Source organism: Eriocheir sinensis, unplaced genomic scaffold (assembly GCF_024679095.1).
Source record: "Eriocheir sinensis breed Jianghai 21 unplaced genomic scaffold, ASM2467909v1 Scaffold241, whole genome shotgun sequence".
NCBI classification, from domain to species: domain Eukaryota; kingdom Metazoa; phylum Arthropoda; class Malacostraca; order Decapoda; family Varunidae; genus Eriocheir; species Eriocheir sinensis.
This window is the reverse complement of record NW_026111545.1, coordinates 247,735-274,759: the sequence shown is the minus strand read 5'-3', so window position 1 is coordinate 274,759 and position 27,025 is coordinate 247,735.

The window sequence follows — 27,025 nt, the reverse complement described above, 5'->3', positions numbered from 1 at the left end:
TAAATACGTATAAAAAAATATTTACAAAATACACCAATAATCAAGTCATTCGTATCAAAATAAATAAACAAAATACTAATTAATTAATGTAAATTTGTATGAGAAAACATATACAAAATACACATAAAATAACGTTTTAAGTTTCTATAAAAATATATGTACAAAAATGCACATAAAGTTAGTTTGCATAAAAAAATATATACAAAACACACATTAGATAATGTAAATGAGTATAAAAATATGTATACAAAATACCTATGAAATAATCTAAATTCGTATCGAGTTAAATTAAGAAAATAACAATAAAATAATGTAATTTTGGATGAAAATATATATAGAAAACACACATAAAATAACCTAAATACAAATACAAATATACACATTAAATAATTTAAAATTGAATGAAATAAATATACAAAATAATCATAAAATAAGGTAAATTTGTAATAAAATATATGTAAGAATACACATAAAATAATATAAATTTGTATGAAAATATATATACAAATACACATAAAATAACATGAATTTGTATAAAATGTTTAAAAATATATAAATACACACAATAAAATAACGTAAATTTTTATGAAAATGTATGTATAAAATACACATAAAATAGTTTAAATACGTAGAAAAATATATATACAAAATACACATAAAATAATGTAAATTCGTAAAAAATTAAAAACACAAAATTCCAATAAAAGAATGTATATTTGTAGGAAAATATATATACAAAAAACATATAAAATAACTAGAATTTGCATAAAAATATATACAAAAATACACAAAAATAATTTAAATTTGTTTGAAAATAGATATGCAAAATACACATAAAGCTAGGCAAATTTGTATTGAAATACATATACAAAACTCACATAAAATAATGTAAATTTGTATGAAAATATATAAACAAATACATATAAAATCACGTAAATTTGGATAAAATATATATATACAAAAAATACATTAAATATTTTAAATATATATATAAATATATTATATTATATATATTTTTATTGATATTTGCGTTATTTATGTGTATTTTGTATATGTTTTCTCATAGAAATTTACATTATTTTATTGGTATTTTGTCTATTTATTTTGATACGAATTACATGATTATTTGTGTATTTTTAAAATAAATTTTATACGTATTTACATTATTTAATGTGTATTTTGTTTATATATTTTTATACAAATTTATGTTATTATATGTGTATTTGTATTGGTATTTTGATACAAATTTACATTATTTTATGTATTTTGTATATATATTTCAATTCAAATTTAGCTTATTTTATGTGTATTTTGTATATCTGTTTATTTTAATACAAAATCAAATATTTTATGTTTTTTCGTATATATATTTTTATAAAAAATGCGTTATTTTATGGGTATTTTGCATCTTAATTTTCATACAAATTTACATTATTTTATTAATATTTTCTGTATTTATTTTGATACGATTTTACATTATTTTATTTGTGTTTTGTATATATTTTTTTATACATATTTACATTATTTAATGTGTTTTTTGTATATATATTTGATACAAATTTACGTTATTTTAAGTCTATATGTTTATATATTTTCATTCAAATTTACATTATTTTATGTGTATTTTGTATATGTATTTCAATACAAATTTACCTAATTTTATATGTTTTTTGTATATTTATTTTCATACATGTTTAAATTATTTTTGTGTATTTTTGTTTATAGTTTTATACAAATTTAGGTTATTTTATGTGTATTTTGTATATCTATTTTCAAACAAATACACATTCTTTTCATGATATTTTGTTTATTTATTTTGACACGAATTAACATTATTTAATGTGTATTTTGTATATATATTTTTATACGTATTTACATTATTTCAAGTGTATTTTGTATATAAATTTCTATAGAAATCTGCGTTATTTTATGTGTATTCGTATATATATTTTGAAACAAATTTACATTGTTTTATGTGTATTTTGCATATTTTTTCAATACAAATTTACCTTATTGTATGTGTATTTTGTATATTAATTTTAATACAAATTTCATTAATCTATGTGTATTTTTGTATATGTATTTTTATAAAAATATGTAATTAGTTAAATTTGTATTTAAATACATGTACAAAATACACATAAAATAATGTAAATTTGTATGAAATGAAAACAAATTCACATAAAATAACGTACATTTTTATAAAATAGATATACAAAATAATTTTATGTGTATTTTGTATATTTATTTTTATACAAATTTAAATTATTTTTGTGTATTTTTGTATATAGTTTTATACAAACTAAGGTTATTTTATGAGTATTTTGTATATCTATTTTCATACAAATACACATTCTTTTATTGATATTTTATTTAATTATTTTGACGAGAATTTAAATTATTTAATGTGTATTTTGTATATATATTTTTATACGTATTTACATCATTTCATGTGTATTTTGTATATATCTTTCTATAGAAATCTACGTTATATTATGTGTATTCGTATATCGATTTTTAAACAAATTTACAATTTTATGTGTATTTTGCATATTTTTTCAATACAAATTTACCTTATTGTATATGCATTTTGTATATTAATTTTAATACAAATTTAATTATTCTATGTGTATTTTTGTATATGTATTTTTTTTAAAATATGCTTTATTTTATGGGTATTTTGCATCTTTATTTTCATACAAATTTACGTTATTTTATTGATATTCTGATCATTCATTTTCATACGATTTGACATTATTCTATGTGTATTTTGCATATATTTTTCAAACAAAGTTACGTTATTTTATGTGTATTTGTTTATATATTCTGACACAAATTTACAATATTTTATGGGTATTTTGTATATATATTTCAAAAGAAATTTACCTATTTTTATGTGTATTTTGAATATCTATTTTCATACAAACTCAAATTATTTTTATGTATTTTTGTATATATTTCAATACAAATTTTAGTTATGTTATCTGTATTTTGTAAATCTGTTTTCAATCAAATATATATTATTTTATTGGTATTTTGTTGATTTATATTGATACGAATTTACATTATTTTATATGTACTTTTTATATATGTTTTTATACGCATTTACATTATTTAGTATTTATTTTGAATATATGATTTTATACAAATTCATGGTATTTTATGTGTATTTGTATATATATTTTCATATAAATTTACATTATTTTATGTGTATTTTGTACATATATTTCATTACAAATTTACCTTATTTTATGTTTATTTTGTATGTGTATTTTGTACATTTATAATTATACAAATACACATTCTTTTATTGGTATTTTGTTTATTTATTTTGTTTCGAATTTATATTATTTTATGTGTATTTTGTTTACATTTTTTTATACGTATTTACCTAATTTTATGTGTATTTTGTATATATATTTTTATAGAGATCTACGTTATTTTATGTGTATTCGTATATATATTTTGAAACAAATTTACTTTGTTTTATATGTATTTTTGCAAATCTCTTTCAATAGAAGTTTACCTTATTGTATGTGCATTTTGTACATTTATTTCAATACAAATTTAAATATTTTATGTGTATTTTGGTATATATATTTTTATAAGAAATGCGCTATTTGATGGGAATTTTGCATCTTTATTTTCACACAAATTTACATTATTTTATTAATATTCGGTGTATTTATTTTGATACGATCTTACATTATTCTATATGTTTTTTGTATATATTTTTTTTATATATATTTACATTATTTAATGTATATCTTGCATATATATTTCATACAAATTTATTATCTATTATTTATTTTCATACAAATACACATTCTTTTCATGATATTTTGTTTATTTATTTTGACACGAATTAACATTATTTAATGTGTATTTTGTATATATATTTTTATACGTATTTACATTATTTCAAGTGTATTTTGTATATATATTTCTATAGAAATCTGCGTTATTTTATGTGTATTCGTATATATATTTTGAAACAAATTTACATTGTTTTATGCATATTTTGCATATTTTTTTAATACAAATTTACCTTATTGTATGTGCATTTTGTATATTAATTTTAATACAAATTTGATTAATCTATGTGTATTTTTGTATATGTATTTTTATAAAAATATGCTTTATTTTATGGGTATTTTGCATCTTTATTTTCATACAAATTTACATTATCTTATTTATATTCTGTGTGTTTATTTTGATATGATTTTACATTATTCTATGTGTATTTTGTATATATATTTTATATAAAATGTATTTGTTTTTATTTCATACAAATCTACATTATTTTATGTGTTTTTTGTACATGTATTTAAATACAAATTTATCTAGTTATATGTGTATTTTGTATATCTATTTTGTATGTATATTTTCATAGAAATTTATTCTATTTTATGAGTATTCAGAAATATATTTTGATACAAATTTACATTATTAATGTGTATTTTGCATATCTATTTCAATATAAATTTACTTTATTGTACGTGCATTTTGTATATTTATTTAAATACAAATTTAATTATTTTATATGTATTTTTGTATATATATTTTTATGCAAATATGCGTTATTATATGGATATTTTGCATCTTTATTTTCATACAAATTTACGTTATTTTATTGATATTCTCTATTTATTTTGATACGATTTAACATTATTCTATGTGTTTTTTGTATATATATATATATATATATATATATATATATATATATATATATATATATATATATATATATATATATATATATATATATATATATATATATATATATATATATATATATATATATATATATATATATATATATATATATATATATATATATATATATATATATATATATATATATATATATATATATATATATATATATATATATATTTATGTATATTTTTTTATCCAAATTTACATTATTTATGTGTATTTGTTTATATATTTTCATACATATTTACATTATTTTATGTGTTTTTGTATATATATTTTTCACATATTTAAATTATTTTATATGTATTTTGTATATTTTCATAAAAAATTACGTTATTTTATTGTATTTATATAAGTATATTTTTGATACAAATTTTACAAATTCATGTTATATAATGTGTATTTGTATATATGTTTTCATACAAATTTATATTATTTTGTGTATTTTCATATATATTATTACAATTTACCTTATTTTATGTTTATTTTGTATATTTATTTCATTCAATTTTAAATTATTTGTGTATATTTGTATTTGTATTTAGGTTATTTTATGTGTATTTTGTATATATATTTTCATCAAAATTACATTATTTTATTGGTATTTAATTATTTATTTTGATACGAATTTAGATTATTTAATGTGTATTTGTATATATATTTTATACTCATTTACATTATTTCATGTGTATTTTGTATATATATTTTATAGAAATTTGCGTTATTTTATGTATATATTATATATATTTAAATTTACGTTATTTTATGTGCATTTTGTATATATATTTTTATAAATACACATTCTTTTATTGGTATATTGTTTATTTATTTTATACAAATTTACATTATTTTATGTGTATATATTTATTTATACGTATTTACTTAATTTTATGTGTATTTTGTATATGTATTTTTATAGAAATACGTTATTTTATGTGTATTCGTATATATATTTTCAAACAAATTTACATTATTTTATATGTATTTTCCATACATATACATATAGAGTAAATTTCAGAAAATATATATTCAAAAATACATATAAAATTATGTAAATAAATATAAAAATATATCAAATACACCTAAAAAAAATGAAATTCGTATCAAAATAAATAAATAAATTGATAAAAGAAACGTATATTTGTAGGAAAATAAATATACAAAATACACATAAAGAAAATTTGAATAAAAATATATACAAAAATACAAAATTAATTTACCAATTTGTGTGAAAATAGATATACAAAATACACATATAATTAGTTAAATTTGTATTTAAATACATGAAAATTCACATAAAATAATGTAAATTTGTATGAAATGAAAACAAATTCACATAAAATAACGTTACATTGGTATAAAAATAGATATACAAAATATACATAGAATAATGTAAAATCGTATCAAAATAAATACACAGAATATCAATAAAATAATGTAATTTTGTGGCGAAAAATAAAGATGCAAAAATAATTTATAAAATAAAGCATTTTTATAAAATATATACAAAAATACACATAGAATAGCTAAATTTGTATTAAAAATTAATATACAAAATGCACGCACAATAAGGTAAATTTGTATTGAAAAATATGCAAAATGCATAAAACAATGTATATTTGTTTCAAAATATATATACGAATACATATAAAATAACGTATATTTCTATAGAAATATATATACAAAATACATATGAAATGACGTAAATACGTATAAAAATATATATACACAATACACATTAAATTATGTAAATTCGCGTCAAAATAAATAAACAAAATATTTATTAAAAGAATGTGTATTTGTATGAAAAGAGATATACAAATACACATAAAATATTGTAAATTGAATAAAACTCTATACAAAATACACAAAAATAATTTAAATTTGTATAAAATATATATACAAAAGACACATGAAATTAGGTAAATTTCTATTGAAATATATACAAAATACACATAAAATAATATAAATTTGAATAAAAATATATAAACAAATACACTTAAAATAACGAAAATTTGTATGAAATATATATAGAAAATACACATTAAATAATGTAAATATGTATAAAAAAATATATACAAAACTCAAATAGAATAATGTAAAATAGTATCAAAATAAATACACAGAATATTAATAAAATAATGTAAATTTGTATGAAAATAAAGATGCAAAATACCCATAAAACAACGCATTTTTTATGAAAATATATATACCAAAATGCACATAAAATATTTAAATTTGCAAATAAATATACAAATGCATACAATAAGGTAAATTTGTATTGAAATAGATATGCAAAATACATATAAAACAATGTAAATTTGTTTCAAAATATACATACGAATACACATAAAATAACGTAGATTTCTATAAAATATATATACAAAATACACATAAAATGAAGTAAATACGTATAAGAAAATGTATACAAATACACATAAAATAAATTCGTATCAAAATAAATAAACTAAATGCCAATAAAAGAATGTTTTACTTGTATAAATATAAATATACAAAATACACATAAATTAACGTAAAATTGTATAAAACTTATACAAAAATAAACAAAAATAATTAAATTTGAATGAAAATAGATATACAAAAGACACATAAAATAAGCTAAATTTGAATTGAAATAAATGTAGAAAATACATAAAATAATGTAAATTTGTATCAAAATATATATTCAAATACATATAATAACGTAAATTTGTATAAAAATATATAAACAAAATACATTAAATAAATGTAAATACGTATAAAAGATATGTACGTAATGTAAAAATTTATAAATTAAAGATGCAAAATACCATAAAATATCTCATATTTAAAAATATATATACAAAATACACATAAAATAATTAAATTTGTATTAAAATAAATATACAAAATATACATACAATAAGGTAGATTTTATTGAAATAGATATGCAAAAAACACAAAATAATGAAAATTTTTATCAAAATATATACGAATACACACAATAAAATTACGTAAATTTTATGAAAATATATATACAAAATACATAAAATAATGTAAATACATAGAAAATATATATATAAAATGCACATAAAATAATGTAAATTCATATCAAAATAAATAAACAAAATTTCCTCTAAAAGAATGTATCTGTGTAGGAAAATATATATACAAAATACAAATAAAAAAAAAAATTGTATAAAAATAATACAAAAATATACAAAATAATTTAAATTTGTTTGAAAATAGATATGCAAAATTCAAATGAAATTAGGCAAATTTTTATTGAAATACATATACAAAATACACATAAAATAATGTAAATTTGTATGAAATATATGAACAAATACACATAAGATAACGTAAATTTCATGAAATATATGTACAAAATATACATTAAATAATGTAAATATGTCTAAAAATATATATACAAAATACACAGAATAACGTAAAATCGTATCAAAATAAATAAACAGACAATCAATAAAATAATGTAAATTTGTATGAAAATAAAGATGCAAAATACCCATATAATAACGCATATTTGTTTAAAAATATATATACAAAAATACACATAAAATAATTAAATTTGCATCAAAATAAATATACAAAAGGCACATACAATAAAGAAAATTTGTACTGAAATAGATATGCAAATTACACATAAATAATGTAAATTTGTATCAAAATATATATACGAATACACATAAAATAGAGTAAATTTCTATGAAAATATATATTCAAAATACATATAAAATTATGTAAATAAGTATAAATATATATATATATATATATATATATATATATATATATATATATATATATATATATATATATATATATCAAATACACCAAAAATAATGAGAATTCGTATCAAAATAAATAAACAAAACTCCGATAAAAGAACGTATATTTGTAGGAAAATAAATATACAAAATTCACATAAAATTACGAAAATTTGAATAAAAATATATACTAAAATACACAAAATTAATTTCAATTTGTATGAAAATAGATATACATAATACATATAATTAGTTAAATTTGTATTTAAATACATGTACAAAATACATATAAATAATGTAAATTTGTATGAAATGAAAACAAATTCACATAAAATTACGTTCATTTGTATGAAATATATATACAAAATATACATAGAATAATGTAAAATCGTATCAAAATAAATACACAGAATATCAATAAAATAAGGTAAATTTGTATGAAAATAAAGATGCAAAATATCCATAAAATAAAGCATTTTTTTTATGAAAATACATATACAAAAATACACATAGAATAATTAAATTTGTATTAAAATTAATATACAAAATGCACGTACAATAAGGTATATTTATATTGAAAAAATATGCAAATGCAATAAACAATGTATATTTGTTTCAAAATATATATACGAATACAAAATAACATATATTTCTATAGAAATATATATACAAAATACACATGAAATGACGTAAATACGTATAAAATATATATACACAATACATTAAATAATGTGAAATCGCGTCAAAATAAATAAACAAAATATCAATAAAAATGTGTATTTGTATGAAAATAGATATACAAAATACATAAAATATTTTAAATTTATATAAAACTTTTTATTAAAATATATATACCAAAATAATAAAATATTTAAATTTGTCTTACAATAAATATACAAATGCACATACAATAAGGTAGATTTATATTGAAATAGATATGTTAAATACATATAAAACAATGTAAATTTGTTTAAAATATATATACAATACACATAAAATAACGTAGATTACTATAAAATATATATACAAAATACACATTAAATGAAGTAAATACGTATAAGAAAATGTATACAAGTACACATAAAATAATTATATTTGTGTTAAAATAAATATACAAAATACACATACTGTGTATTTTGTATATCTTTTTTCGTACAAATACACATTCTTTTCATATTTTGTTCATTTATTTTGACACGAATTAACATTATTTAATGTGTATTTTGTATATATATTTTTATACGTATTTACATTATTTCAAGTGTATTTTGTATATATATTTCTATAGAAATCTGCGTTATTTTATGTTTATTCATATATATATTTTGAAACAAATTTACATTATTTTATGTGTATTTTGCATATTTTTTCAATACAAATTTACCTTATTGTATGTGCATTTTGTATATTAATTTTAATACAAATTTGATTAATCTATGTGTATTTTTGTATATGTATTTTTATAAAAAATATGCTTTATTTTATTGGTATTTTGCATCTTTATTTTCATACAAATTTACATTATTTTATTGATATTCTGTGTATTTATTTTGATATGATTTTACATTATTCTATGAGTATTTGGATATATATTTTATATAAAATGTATTTGTTTTCATTTCAAACAAATCTACATTATTTAATGTGTTTTTTGTACATGTATTTAAATACAAATTTAACTAGTTATATGTGTATTTTGTATATCTATTTTGTATGTATATTTTCATAGAAATTTACTCTATTTTATGAGTATTCGTATATATATTTTGATACAAATTTACATTATTGATGTGTATTTTGCTTATCTATTTCAATACAAATTTACTTTATTTTACGTGCATTTTGTATATTTATTTTAATAGAAATTTAACTATTTTATATGTATTTTTGTATATATATTTTTATGCAAATATGCGTTATTATATGGATATTTTGCATCTTTATTTTCATACAAATTTACATTATTTTATTGATATTCTCTTTATTTATTTTGATACGATTTAACATTATTCTATGTGTATTTTGTATATTTTTTTTTATACATATTTACATTATTTAATGTTCATTTTGTATATATATTTTATCCAAATTTACATTATTTTATGTGTATTTGTTTATATATTTTCATACAAATTTACATTATTTTATGTGTTTTTTGTATATATATTTTTCTACGTATTTAAATTACTTTATGTGTATTTTGTATATACATTTTCATAAAAAAATTACGTTATTTTATTGTGTGTATAAGTATATATTTTGATACAAATTTTATACAAATTCATATTATTTACAAATTTATATTATTTTATGTGTATTTTTTCATATATTTCATTACAAATTTACCTTATTTTATGTTTATTTTGTATATTTATTTCATTCAATTTTAAATTATTTTATGTGTATATTTGTATTTGTATTTAGGTTATTTTATGTGTATTTTGTATATATATTTTCATCCAAAATTACATTATTTTATTGGTATTTTCTTAATTTAATTCGATACGAATTTAGATTATTTCATAGGTATTTTGTATACATATTTTTATACTCATTTACATTATCTAAAGTGTGTTCTGAGTATATATTTTTGTGCAAATTTATTCTATGTTCATTTTTGTACATATATTTTTTTAGAAATTTGCATTATTTTATGTATATAGTTTTATATAAATTTACGTTATTTTATGTGCATTTTGTATACTTATATTTATACAAATACACATTCTTTTATTGGTATATTGTTTATTTATGTGTATTTTGTATACATTTTTTTATTCGTATTTACTTAATATTATGTGTATTTTGTATATGTATGTTTATAGAAATCTACGTTATTTTATGTGTATTCGTATATATATTTTGAAACAAATTAACATTATTTTATATGTATTTTGCATATCTATTTCAATACAAATTTACCTTATTGTATGTGCATTTTGTATATTTATTTTAATACAAATTCAAATATTTTATGTGTATTTTGGTATCAATAATTTTATAAAAATGCGTTATTTTATAGGTATTTTGCATCTTAATTTTCATACAAATTTACATTATTTTATTAATATTCTGTATATATATTTTGATACGATTTTACATTATTCTATTTGTGTTTTGTATATATATTTTTTATACATATTTACATTATTTAATGTGTATTTTGAATATATATTTCATACAAATTTACGTTATTATATGTGTATTTGTTTATATATTTTCTTTCAAATTTACATTATTTTATATGTATTTTGTATATGTATTTCAATACAAATTAACCTAATTTTATGTGTATTTTGTATATTTCTTTTCATACAAATTTAAATTATTTTTGTGTATTTTTTATATAGTTTTATACAAATTTAGGTTATTTTATGTAATGGATTTACATTATTTAATGTGTGTTTTGTATATATATTTTATCCAAAGCTACTTTATTTTACGTTCATTTTTGGACATATATTTTATGGAAATTAGCGTTATTTTATATGTATTTGTATATGTTTTCTCATACAAATTTACATTATTTTATTGATATTTTGTTTATTTAGTTTGATACGAATTACATGATTATATGTGTATTTTGTACATATTTTTATACGTATTTACATTATTTAATGTGTATTTTGTTTATATATTTTAAACAAATTTACGTTATTATATGTATTTTATAAATATTTTGATACAAATTTACATTATTTTATGTATTTTCTATATACATTTCATTTCAAATTTAGCTTATTTTAGCTGTATTTTGTATATCTATTTTCATACGAATTTAATAACTTTTGTGTATTTTTGTATATAGTTTTATAAAAATTACGTTATTTTATGTGTATTTTGTATATTTATTTATACAAACACATTCTTTTATTGGTATTTTGTTTATTTGTTTTGATACGAATTTACATTATTTTATGTGTATTTTGTATACATTTTTCATACGTATTTACTTCATTTTATGTGTATTTTGTATATATTTTTATACAAATCTACGTTATTTATGTGTATATATATATATTTGAAACAAATTTACATTGTTTTATATGTATTTTGCATATCTATTTCAATACAGATTTACCTTATTGTATGTGTATTTTGTATATTTATTTTAATACAATTAGTTTTTCATGTGTATTTGGTATATATTTTATAAAAAATGCGTTATTTAATGGGTATTTTGCATCTTTATTTTCTTACAAATTTACATTGTTTTATTAATATTCAGTGTATTTATTTTGATACGATTTTACATTATTCTATTTGTGTTTTGTATATATTTTTTTATACATATTTACATTATTTAATGTGTATTTTGTATATTTTAAAACAAATTTACGTTATTTTATGCGCATCTGTTAAAATATTTTGATACAAATTTACATTATTTTATGTATTTTGTATATATATTTTAATACAAATTCAGTTTATTTTATGTATATTTTGTATATCTATTTTCATTCGTATCAAAATAAATAAACAAAATAGCAATCAAATAATGTAAATTTGTATGAGATAACAAATACAAATACACATAAAATAACGCAAATTTCTAAAAAAATATATGTACAAAAATGCACATAAAAAAAGTAAATTTGCATAAAAATATATATACAAAACACACATTAAATAATGTAAATGCGTACATAAAATAAACTAAATTTGTATAAAACTATATACAAAAATACACAAAATTTTTTTAAATTTTTATGAAAAGAAATATACAAAATACACATAAAATTAGGTAAATTTGTATTGAAATACATATACAAAATACACATAAAATAATGTAAATTTGAATGAAAATATATAAACAAATACACTTAAAATAACGTAAATTTGTATAAAATATATATGCAAGATACACATTAAATAATGTAAATGTGTATTAAAAAAATGTATACAAAAAAGAAATAGAATAATGTAAAATCCTATCAATATAAATACACAGAATATCAATAAAATAATGTAAATTTGTATGAAAAGAAAGATGCAAAATTCCCATAAAATAGCGCATTTTTTTATAAAAATATATATACCAAAATACACATAAAATATTTAAATTTGTATTGAAATAAATATACAAAATGCATATACAGTAAGGTAAATATGTATTGAAAAAGATATTCAAAAATACATATAAAACAAAGTTAATTTGTTTCAAAATATATATACGAATACACATAAAATAACGTAGATTTCTATAGAAATATATATACAAAATACACATGAAATTATGTAAATACGTATAAAAATATATATACAAAATACAAATCTAGGTAAATTCGTGTCAAAATAAATAAACAAAATATCATGAAAAGAAGGTGTATTTGCATGAAAATAAATAATAGATAATAAATTTGTATGAAATATATATGCAAGATACACTTTAAATAATGTAAATATGTAAAAAAAAATATATATACAAAAAACAAATAGAATAATGTGAAATCGTAACAAAATAAATACACCGAATATTAATAAAATAATGTAAATTTGTATGAAAATAAAGATGCAAAATTCCCATCAAATAGCGCATTTCTTATAAAAATATATATACCAAAATACACATAAAATATTAAAATTTGTATTGAAATAAATATACAAAATGCACATACAATAAGGTAAACTTGTATTGAAAGAGATATGCAAAAATAAATATAAAACAATGTAAATTTGTTTCAAAATATATATACGAATACACATAAAATAACGAAGATTTCTATAAAAATATATATACAAAATACACTTAAAATTAAGTAAATACGTATAAATATAGATATACAAAATACACATAGAATAATGTAAAAATTTTTCAAAAAAAAATAAACAGAATATAAATAAAATAATGTAAATTTGTATGAAAATAAAAATGCAAAATACCCATAAAATAAAGCATATTTTTATAAAAATACATATACAAAAATACACATAGCATAATTAAATTTGTATTAAAATTAATATACAAAATGCATATACAATAAGGTAAATTTGTATTGAAAAAATATGCAAAATACACATAAAACAGTGTAAATTTATTTCAAAATCTATATACGAATACTCATAAATCAACGTAGATTTCTATAGAAATATATATACAAAATACACTTCAAATGATGTAAACACGTATAAAAATATATATACATATAAAATACACATTAAATAATGTAAATTATGTCAAAATAAATAAACAAAATATCAATAAAAGAATGTGTATTTGTATGAAAATAGGTATAATATATACACGTTATTTTATGTGTATTCGTATATATATTTTGAAACAAATTTACACTGTTTTATTTGTATTTTGCGTTTTTTTTTCAATACAAATTTACCTTTTTGTATGTGTGCATTATGTATATTAATTTTAATACAAATTTATTTATTCTATGTGTATTTTGTATATGTATTTAAAAAAATATGCTTTATCTTATGGGTATTTTGCATCTTTATTTTCATACAAATTTAAATTATTTGATTGATATTCTGTGTACTTATTTTGATACGATTTTACATTATTCTATGTATAACAAAAATAAATACAGAATACACAAAAATAGATATGCAAAATACATATAAACAATGTAAATTTGTTTCAAAATATATATACGAATACACAAGAAATAAGGTAGATTTCTATAAAAATATATATACAAAATACACATAAAATTAAGTAAAACGTATAAAAAATGTATACAAAATACACATAAAATAATGTAAATTAGTATCAAAATAAATAAACAAAATATATATATATATGTATATATATATATATATATATATATATATATATATGTATATATATATATATATATATATATATATATATATATATATATATGTATATATATATATATATATACAGATATATATATATATATATATAGATATATATATATATATATATATATATATATATATATATATATATATATATATATATATATATATATATATATATATATATATATATATATATATATATATATATATATATATATATATATACAAAATACACATTAAATAATATAAATTTGTTTAAAACTATACAAAATACACATGAAATGATGTAAATATGTTTAAAAATATATATATAAAATACACATTAAATAATGTAAATTTGCGTCAAAATAAATAAACAAAATATAATAAAAGAATGTGTATTTGTATGAAAATAGATATACAAAATACATAAAATAACCTAAATTTGTATCAAACTATATACAAAAATACACAAAAATATTTTAAATTTGTATGAAATAAATATACAAAATACACATAAAATTAGGTAAATTTGTATTGAAAGACATACACAAAATACACATAAAATAATGTAAATTTGAATGAAAATACATTATCAAATACACTTAAAATAACGTAAATTTGTATAAAAAATATGTACATAACACAAATAGAATAATGTAAAATCGTATCAAAATAAATACACAGAATATTAATAAAATAATGTAAATTTGTATGAAAATAAAGAAGGAAATACCATAAAATAACGCATTTTTTTTATAAAATATATATACCAAAATAAACATCAAAAATTAAATTTGTGTTAAATAAATATACAAAAAACACATACAATAAGGTAAATTTGTATTGAAATAGATATGCAAAATACATATAAAACAATGTAAATTTGTTTCAAAATATATATACGAATACACATAAAATAAATTAGATTTCTATAAAAATATATACAAAATACATAAAAATGAAGTAAATACGTATAAAAATGTACAAAATACACATAAAATAATGTAAGTTCGTATCAAAATAAATAAACAAAATACCAATAAAAGAATGTGTATTTGTATAAATATAAATATAAATACACATAAAATAACGTAAATTTATATAAACTATACAAAAATACACAGAAGTAATTAAATTCGTATGAAAATAGATATACAAAATAGAGATAAATAAGCTAAATTTGAATTGAAATGTATATACAAAACATAAAATAATGTAGATTTGTATCAAAATATTTATAAAAATACATATAATAACGAAAATTTTGATACGATTTTACATTATTCTATTTGTGTTTTGTATATATTTTTCTATACATATTTACATTATTTAATGTGTATTTGTATATATATTTCATACAAATTTACGTTATTATATGTGTATTTGTTTATATATTTTTTCAAATTACATTATTTTATGTGTATTTTGTATATATACTTCAATACAAATTAACCTAATTTTATGTGTATTTTCTATATTTCTTTTCATACAAATTTAAATTATTTTTGTGTATTTTATATATAGTTTTATACAAATTTAGGTTATTTATGTACGCATTTACATTATTTAATGTGTGTTTTGTATATATATTTTATCCATAGTTACTTTATTTTACGCTCACTTTGGACATATATTTTATTGAAATTAGGTTATTTTATATGTATTTGTATATGTTTTCTCATACAAATCTACATTATTTATTGATATTTTGTTTATTTAATTTGATACGAATTAAATGATTATATGTATTTGTACATATTTTTATACGTATTTACATTACTTAATGTATTTTGTATTTACGTTATTTTAAGTGTATTTGTTTATGTATTTTCATTCAAATTTACAGTATTTTATGTGTATTTTGTATATGTATTTCAATAAAATTTACCTAATTTTATGTGTATTTTGTATATTTATTTCATACAAATTTAAAATATTTTGTGTATTTTGTATATAGTTTTATACAAATTTATATTATTTTATGTGTATTTTGTATATTTATTTCATACAAATACATTCTTTTTGACATTTTGTTTATTTATTTTGACATTGAATTTACATTATTTAATGTGTATTTTGTATATATATATTTTATACATATTTACATCCTTTCATGTGTATTTTGTATATTTATAAAATGCGTTATTTATGGGTATTTTGCATCTTTATTTTCATACAAATTTACATTATTTTATTTACATTCTGTGTATTTATTTTAATACGATTTTACATTATTCTATTTGTGTTTTGTATATATATTTTTTATACATATTTACATTATTTAATGAGTATTTTTTATATATATTTTATACAAATTTATATTAATTTAAGTGTATTTGTTTATATATTTTCATTCAAATTTACATTATTTATGTGTATTTTGTATATGTATTTTTACAAATTTACCTAATTTATGTGTATTTTGTATATTTATTTTCATACAAATTTAACTTATATTTGTGTATTTTATATATAGTTTTATACAAATATATTTATTTTATGTGTATTTTGTGTATGTATTTTCAAACAAATACACATTCTTTTATTGATATTTTAATTATTTATTTTGACACGAATTTACATTATTTAATGTGTGTCTTGTATATATATTTTTATACGTATTTACAACATTTCATGTTATTTTGTATATATATTTCTATAGAAATCTACGTTATTTTATGTGTATTCGTATATATTTTGAAACAAATCTACATTATTTTATATGTATTTTGTATATATAGTTCATTACAAATTTGCCTAATTTTATGTTTATTTTTATATCTATTTTCATTCAAATTCAAATTATTTTATATGTATATATTTATTTGTATTTACGTTATTTTATATGTATTTTCTATATATATATTTTCATTCAATATTACAGTATTTTATCGGTATTTTGTTCATTTATTTCGATACGAATTTAGATTATTTCATGTGTATTTTCTATACATATACATATAGAGTAAATTTCCATGAAAATATATATTCAGAATACATATAAAATTATGTAAATAAATATAAAAATATATATATCAAATACACTCTAAAAAATGAAAATCGTATCAAAATAAATAAATAAAATTCCGATAAAAGAACGTATATTTGCCGGAAAATAAATATACAAAATACACATAAATTTACGAAATTTGAATAAAAATATATACAAAAATACACAAAATTAATTTCAATTTTGTGTGAAAATAGATATACAAAATACGCATATAATTAGTTAAATTTGATTTAAATACATGTACAAAATTCACATAAAATAATGTAAATTTGTATGAAATGAAAACAAATTCACATAAAATAACGTACATTAGTATAAAATAATATACAAAATATACATAGAATAATGTAAAATCGTATCAAATAAATACACAGAATATCAATAAATAATGTAATTTGTATGAAAATAAAGATGCAAAATACCCATAAAATAAAGCATATTTTTATAAAATACATATACAAAATACACATAGAATAGCTAAATTTGTATTAAAATTAATATACAAAATGCACGTACAATAAGATAAATTTGATTGAAAAATATGCAAAATGCACATAAACAATATATTTGTTTCAAAATATATATACGAATACATATAAAATAACGTATATTTCTATGAAATATATTCAAAATACACATGAAATGACGTAAATACGTATAAAAATATATACACAATACATTAAATTATGTAAATTTGCATCAAAATAAATAAACAAAATATCAATAAAAGAATGTGTATTGTATGAAAATAGATATACAAAATACACATAAAATATGTAAATTGAATAAAACTCTATACAAAATACAAAAAATAATTTAAATTTGTATAAAATATACAAAATACACATGAAATTAGGTAAATTTCTATTGAAATGCATATACAAAATACACATAAATAATATAAATTTGAATAAAAATACGAATTAATTTTATTTACGTCTATTTACATATATTTTATGGAATGAAGTATATTTTATATTTCAGAGCATAGCTTTCATAAATTTATTGTTTGCTGATATTTTTTATTTAGCTTGGATACGAATTATGTTAGGGATTACATGTATTTTGTACATATTTTCATAATGCATATTATTACTTAATGTGTATTTTGTTTATATATTTTAAATGTAGCCTACGTTGTTATATGGCTTTACAAATAGTTTGATACAAATTTACATTATTTTATGTATTTTCTATATTATTTCAACTAAATTTAGTTTATTTATCTGTATTTTTGCATATCTATTTCATACGAATTTAATATCTCTGGTGTATTTTCAGGTTATAGTTTTACATTAGTCTGTTGGGCATATTTTGATGTGTATTTTGCATACTACATTTATACGTATCACACACTTTTATTGGCATTTTGTTTATCTTGTTTGGACGAATTTCATTCTTTATGCATGGTATGAAATTTTCATACGCATTTACTATCGCAGCTTGTATATATATTTTACACAAATCTTACGTTATTTATATTCAGTATATATATTTTAAACAAAATTTACATTTGCTTTTATATATATTTTGGTATATATTTCAAATAGCAGATTACCTTATTAGATGTGTATTTTTGTATTTTCCATGAAATAAACTAGTTTTTTTCATGTATTTTATATTACATATTTTATAAAAAAAATGCAAGTTATTTAATGGGTATTTTATCTGAGTTTTCTGCTGCCAAATTATTTGTTGGCCATATTCAGTATTTATTTTGATAACATTTACATTATTATTCTATTTGTTCTTTGTATATATTTTTTTATACATATTTACATTATTTTAATGTGGATGGTAGAGTTTTAAAATGAAATTTACGTTATTTTATGCAGCATCTGTTAAAATATTTGATACAAATTTTTACATTTATTTTATGTATTTTGTATATATATTATCACATCTAGTTTATTTATATATTTTAGTATATCATTTCATCTAATTGCAAAAATAAATAAACAAATAGTTAAATCAAATAATGTAAATTTTGTATGAGATAAATATATAAATACAAGATAAAATAACGCAAATTTCTAGCCAAATATATGCAAAATGCATGATAAAATAAAAGTAAATTACAAAATTTATATATAAAACACACATAATGTAAAATGCGCATATAAAATAAACTAAATTTGTATGAGAAATCTATATACAAAAATACACAAAATTTTTTAAAAATTGTATGAAAGAAATATACAAAATACACATAAAATTATGTAACGGTATTGAAATATAGAAAATACATATAAAATAATGTAAATTTGGATGAAAATATATAAACAAATACACTTAAATAATGTAATTTTTTAGTAGTATAAAATATATATATGATACACATTAAATAATGCAAATGTATAAAACAATATATGTCAAAAAAGAAATAGAATAATGTAAAATTCTATGAATATAAATATACACAGAATATCAATAAAATAATGTAACAAAGTGAAAAGAAAGATGTAAAATTCTATAAAATAGTGTATTTTTATAAAAATATATATACCAAAATACACATAAAATATTTAAATTTGCATTGAAACAACAACAAAAATGCATAAGGTAAGGTAAATATACTGAAAGATATTCGTATACATAAGCAAAACAGTTAATTTGTTCAAAATATATAATGAACACACATAAAATAACGTAGATTTTATAGAAATATATATACAAAAAATACACATGAAATTATGTAAATAATGTATAAAAAATATATATATACAAAAATAGCTATCTAAAAATTGGTGTCAAAACAAATAAACAAATAATATGAAAAAGAATGTGTATTTTGCATGAAAATAAATAATAGATAAATAAATTTATAGGCGAAATATATATAAAGATACACTTTTAGCATGTAAAATATGTAAAAAAAGTATATACAAAACAAGAAATAATGTAAATCGTAACAAATAAGTACTGACTACATAAAATAATGTAAATTTCTGAATGAAAATAAACATGCAAAATCTTCATCAAATCATGCATTTCTTATAAAAATATATACACCAAACATAAAATATTTAAATTTGTATTGAAATAAATATACAAAATATATACAAGGTAAACTTGTATTGAAAAGAGATAAAAATAGGGACGTAAAACAATGAATTTATACCAAAAATATATTTAATATTAAAACAACGTAGATTTCTATGAAAAATATATATACAAAAATAATAATAGCAAAATTAAGTAATGCAGAAGAAGAGATATACAAATAACAGAGAATAATGTGTAAAATTGTTTAAAAAATAAACAGAATAAATAAATAATGTAAATTTAAAGGAAAATAAAATGCAATACCCATAAAATAGTATATATTTAAAAGGTATATATAAAATATACATAGCATAATTAAATTTACATAAAATTAATATATGTAAATGCATACACAATAAGGTAAATTTGCATTAAAGAAAAATAATAATTAAACAGTGTAAATTTATTTTAAAAATCTATATAATGAATACCATAAATTGGTCGTAGATATCTTATACAATTAATTATCTTTTATTGATATTCTGTGTACTTATTTAGACATGATTTGCTGTTATTTCTATGAATAACAAAAAATAAATATACACAGCAAAATACACAAAATAATTAAATTTGGTTTGCAAATAGATATAAATATGTGTATTTTGTATATATATTCTAATTAAATGAAGCTATTTGTGTGTAGTATTTTGTATATTTTCATACAAATTTAATTACTGTGTATTTTGCATATAATTTTATATAACTTACGTTATTTCAGTGTGTATTTTGCATATTTATATCATACAAATACACATCTTTTATTGGTATTTCATTTTATCATTTTGATACGACTTGCATTATTTATGCATTTGTATACATTTTTTATATTTATTTTCATTTATTTATGTAGCTTGTATATATATTTGTGAAACCACGTTATTTTATGCATTGCATATACTCAAGTCAAATTTACATTAAATATATATGGCCTTGGGTAATATCTATTTCAATATAGATTTACCTTTTATTATATGTGTTTTTTGTATATTTATTTGACACAAATTTAATTTTGATGCAGTAATATATATATTTATAAATAAAAAATAAAGAGTTTATAAGGTATTTTCATGTTTTACTTATTAAATCTCATATTATTTATTACACGTATTTATTTGGATACTATTTTGTTAATATTCCCATTTATGCTGAAGAGCTTTTATACAAATTAACGCATTTTTATAAAATTATTGATACCAAAATACACATAAAATATTTGAATTTGTATCAAAATAAATATACAAAATGCACATACACAAGGTAAATTTGTATTGAAATAGATATGCAAAATATATAAAATAATGTAAATTTGTTTCAAAATATATATGAATACACATAAAATAATGTAGATTTTATAAAAATACATATACAAAATACACATAAAATTAAGTAAATACGTATAAAAAATGTATATAAAATACACATAGAATAATGTAAAATTGTTTAAAAATAAATAAACAATATAGCAATAAAAGAATGTGTATTTGTATAAATATAAATATACAAAATGCACATAAAATAACGTAAATTTATATAAAACTATATACATAAAATAACGCAAATTTCTATAAAAATATATGTACAAAAATAACCATAAAATAAATTTGCATGAAAATATATATACAAAACACACATTAGATAATGTAAATGAGTATAAAAATATGTATACAAAATACCTATGAAATAATCTAAATTCTTATCGAATTAAATTAAGAAAATACCAATATAATAATGTAATTTTGGATGAAAATATATATACAAAATACCCATAAAATAAACTAAATACAAATACAAATATACACATAAAATAATTTAAAATTGAATGAAATAAATATACAAAATAAACATAAAATAAGGTAAATTTGTAATGAAATATATGAAAAAATACACATAAAATAATATAAATTTGTATGAAAATATATATACAAATACACATTAAATAACATGAATTTGTATAAAATTTGTATCAAAATATATACGAATACACACAATAAAATAACGTAATTTTTTTATGAAAATGTATACAATATATAAAAAACACATAAAATAATGTAAATATGTATAAAATATATAAACAAATACACATAAAATAATGTAAATTTGATAAAATATATATACAAAATAAACATCAAATAATGTAAATATGTATAAAAAAATATATATAAAATACATAGAATAATGTTAAATCGTATCAAATAAATAAAGAGAATATGAATAAAATAATATAATTTGTATAAAATAAAGCTGCAAAATATCCATATAATAACGCATATTTGCATAAAATTATATATACAAAATACATATAAAATAATTAAATTTGTATTAAAATAAATATACAAAATGCACGTACAATAAAGAAAATTTGTATTGAAATAGATATGCAAAATACACACTAATAATGTAAATTTGTATCAAAATATATATATGAATACTATAAAATAGAGAAAATTTATGAAAATATACATACAAAATAGATATACAAAATACACATATAATTAGTTAAATTTGTATTTAAATACATGTACAAAAAACACATAAAATAATGTAGATTTGTAAGAAATGAAACAAATATATTTTATATAAAATATAAATACAAAATACATATAGAATAATGTAAAAACATATCAAAATAAATAGACAGAATATCAAAAAAATAATGTAAATTTGTATGAAATTAAAGATGCAAATACCTATAAAATAAAGTATATTTTTATAAAAATACATATACAAAATACACATAGATTAATCAAATTTGTATTAAAATTAATAAACAAAATGCACATACAATAATGTAAATTTGTATTGAAAAAATATGAAAAATACACATAAAAAAATGAAAATTAGTTACAAAATATATACGAATTTTCATAAAATAACGTAGATTTATAGAAATATATATACAAAATACACTTGAAATAATGTAAATACGTATAAAAATATATATACAAAATACACATTAAATAATGTTAATTCGTGTCAAAATAAATAAACAAAATATCATGAAAAGAATGTGTATTTGTATGAAAATAGATATACAAAATACACATAAAATAAAATAAATTTTTATAAAAATATATAAAAAAATAAAAAAAAATAATTTAAAATTTTATTAAAATAAATATAAAAAAAAAATATAAAATTATTTAAATTTTTATTTAAATAAATATACAAAATACACATAAAATAATGTAAATTTGAATGAAAATATATAAACATATAGACTTAAAATAACGTAAATTTGTATCAAATATATATACAAAAAACACATTAAATAATGTAAATATGTATAAAAAAATATATACAAAACACAAATAAAATAATGTAAAATCGTATCAAAATAAATACAGAAAATATTAATAAAATAATGTAAATTTGTATGAAAAGTAAGATGCAAAATCACAATAAAATAACGCATTTTTTATAAAAATATATATACGAAAAAACATAAAATATTTGATTTTGTATTAAAATAAATAGATATACAAAATACATATAAAATAAGCTAAATTAAATGAAAAATATATACAAAATACACATGAAATAATCTATATTCGTATCGAAATAAATTAACAAAATACCGATAAAATAATGTAATTTTGAATGAAAATATATATAGAAAATACACATAAAATAACGTAAATAAAAATAAATATATACACATAAAATGATTTGAATTTGAATGAAAATAGATATAAAAATAAACTTAAAATAAGGCAAATTTATAATGAAATATATATACAAAATACACATAAAATAATGTAGATTTGTTTCAAAATATATATACGAATACACATAAAATAACGTAGATTTCTATAGAAATATATATACAAAATATACATGAAATGTTGTAAATACGTATAAAAATATATACAAAATACACATTAAATAATGTAAATTCGTGTCAAAATAAATAATTAAAATATCAATAAAAGAATGTGTATTTGTATGAAAATACATATACAAAATACACATAAAATAACGTAAATTTGTATAAAACTATATATAAAAATACACAAAAATAAGTTAAATTTGTATGAAAATAAATATACAAAATACACATAAAATTAGGTAAATTTGTAAAGAAATGCATATACAAAATACACATAAAATAATGTAAATTTGAATGAAAATATATAAACAAATACACATAAATTAACATAAATTTGTATAAAATATATCTAAAAAATACTCATTAAATAATGTAAATATGTATAAAAAATATTTATACAAAACACAAATAGAATAATGTAAAATCGTATTAAAATAAATACACAGAATGTAAATAAAATAATGTAAATTTGTATGAAAATAAAGATGCAAAATACCCATAAAATAACGCATTTTTTATAAATATACAAAATACACATGAAAGGATGAATACGTATAAAAATATATATATACAAAATACACATTAAATAATGTAAATTCGCGTCAAAATAAATAAACAAAATGTCAATAAAAGAATGTGTATTTGTATGAAAATAAATATACAAAATACACATAAGATAACATAAATTTGTATAAAACTATATACAAAATACACAAAATAATTTAAATTTGTATGAAAAGAAATGTACAAAATACACATAAAATTATGGAAATTTGTATTGAAATACATATACAAAATACACATAAAATAATTTGAATGAAAATACATAAAGAAATTCACTTAAAATAACGTAAATTTTTATGAAATATATATAATATAAAAACATAAATAAAATAATGTAAAATCGTAGAATATTAATAAATACACAGAATATTAATACAAATATGTGATTTTTATATGTAAATACAAAAAACAAATTTAAATTATTTTTGTATTTTAAATATATATACAAAAAATTTATTTGTATTAAAATAAATATACAAATATACATACAATAAGGAAAATCTGTATTGAAATATGAAAATACATATAAAGTATATAAATGTTTTAAAATATATATATGATATATATACACATAAAATAACGTAGATTTGTATAAATATATATACAAAATACAAAATGAAGTGTATACGTATAAAAATGTATACAAAATACATAAAAAAATACGTAAATTCGTATCAAAAATATATAACAAAATACCTTATTAATGTGTATTTGTATAAATATAAATATACATAAAATAACGTAAATTTGTATAAAACTATATACAAAAATACACAGAAGTAATTAAATTCGTATGAAAATAGATATACAAAATACAGATAAAATAAGCTAAATTTGAATTGAAATGTATATACAAAATACATAAAATAATGTAAATTTGTATCAAAATATTTATAAAATACATATAATAACGTAAATTTGTTTAAAAATATATAAACAAAATACACATTAAGTAATGTAAATACGTATAAAAAATATGTACAAAATACACTTATAATCATGTAATTCGTATCAAACTAAATAAACAAAATAGCAATAAAATAATGTAAATTTGTATGAGAAAACATATACAAATACATATAAAATAACGCTAATTTCTATAAAAATATATGTCCAAAAATGAACGTAAAATAAATTAACTTTGGATAAAAATATATATACAAAACACACATTAAATAATGTAAATGCGTACATAAAATAACCTAAATTTGTATAAAACTATATACAAAAATACACAAAAATAATTTAAATTTGTATGAAAAGAAATATACAAAATACACATAAAATTAGGTTAATTTCTATTGAAATACATATACAAAATACACATAA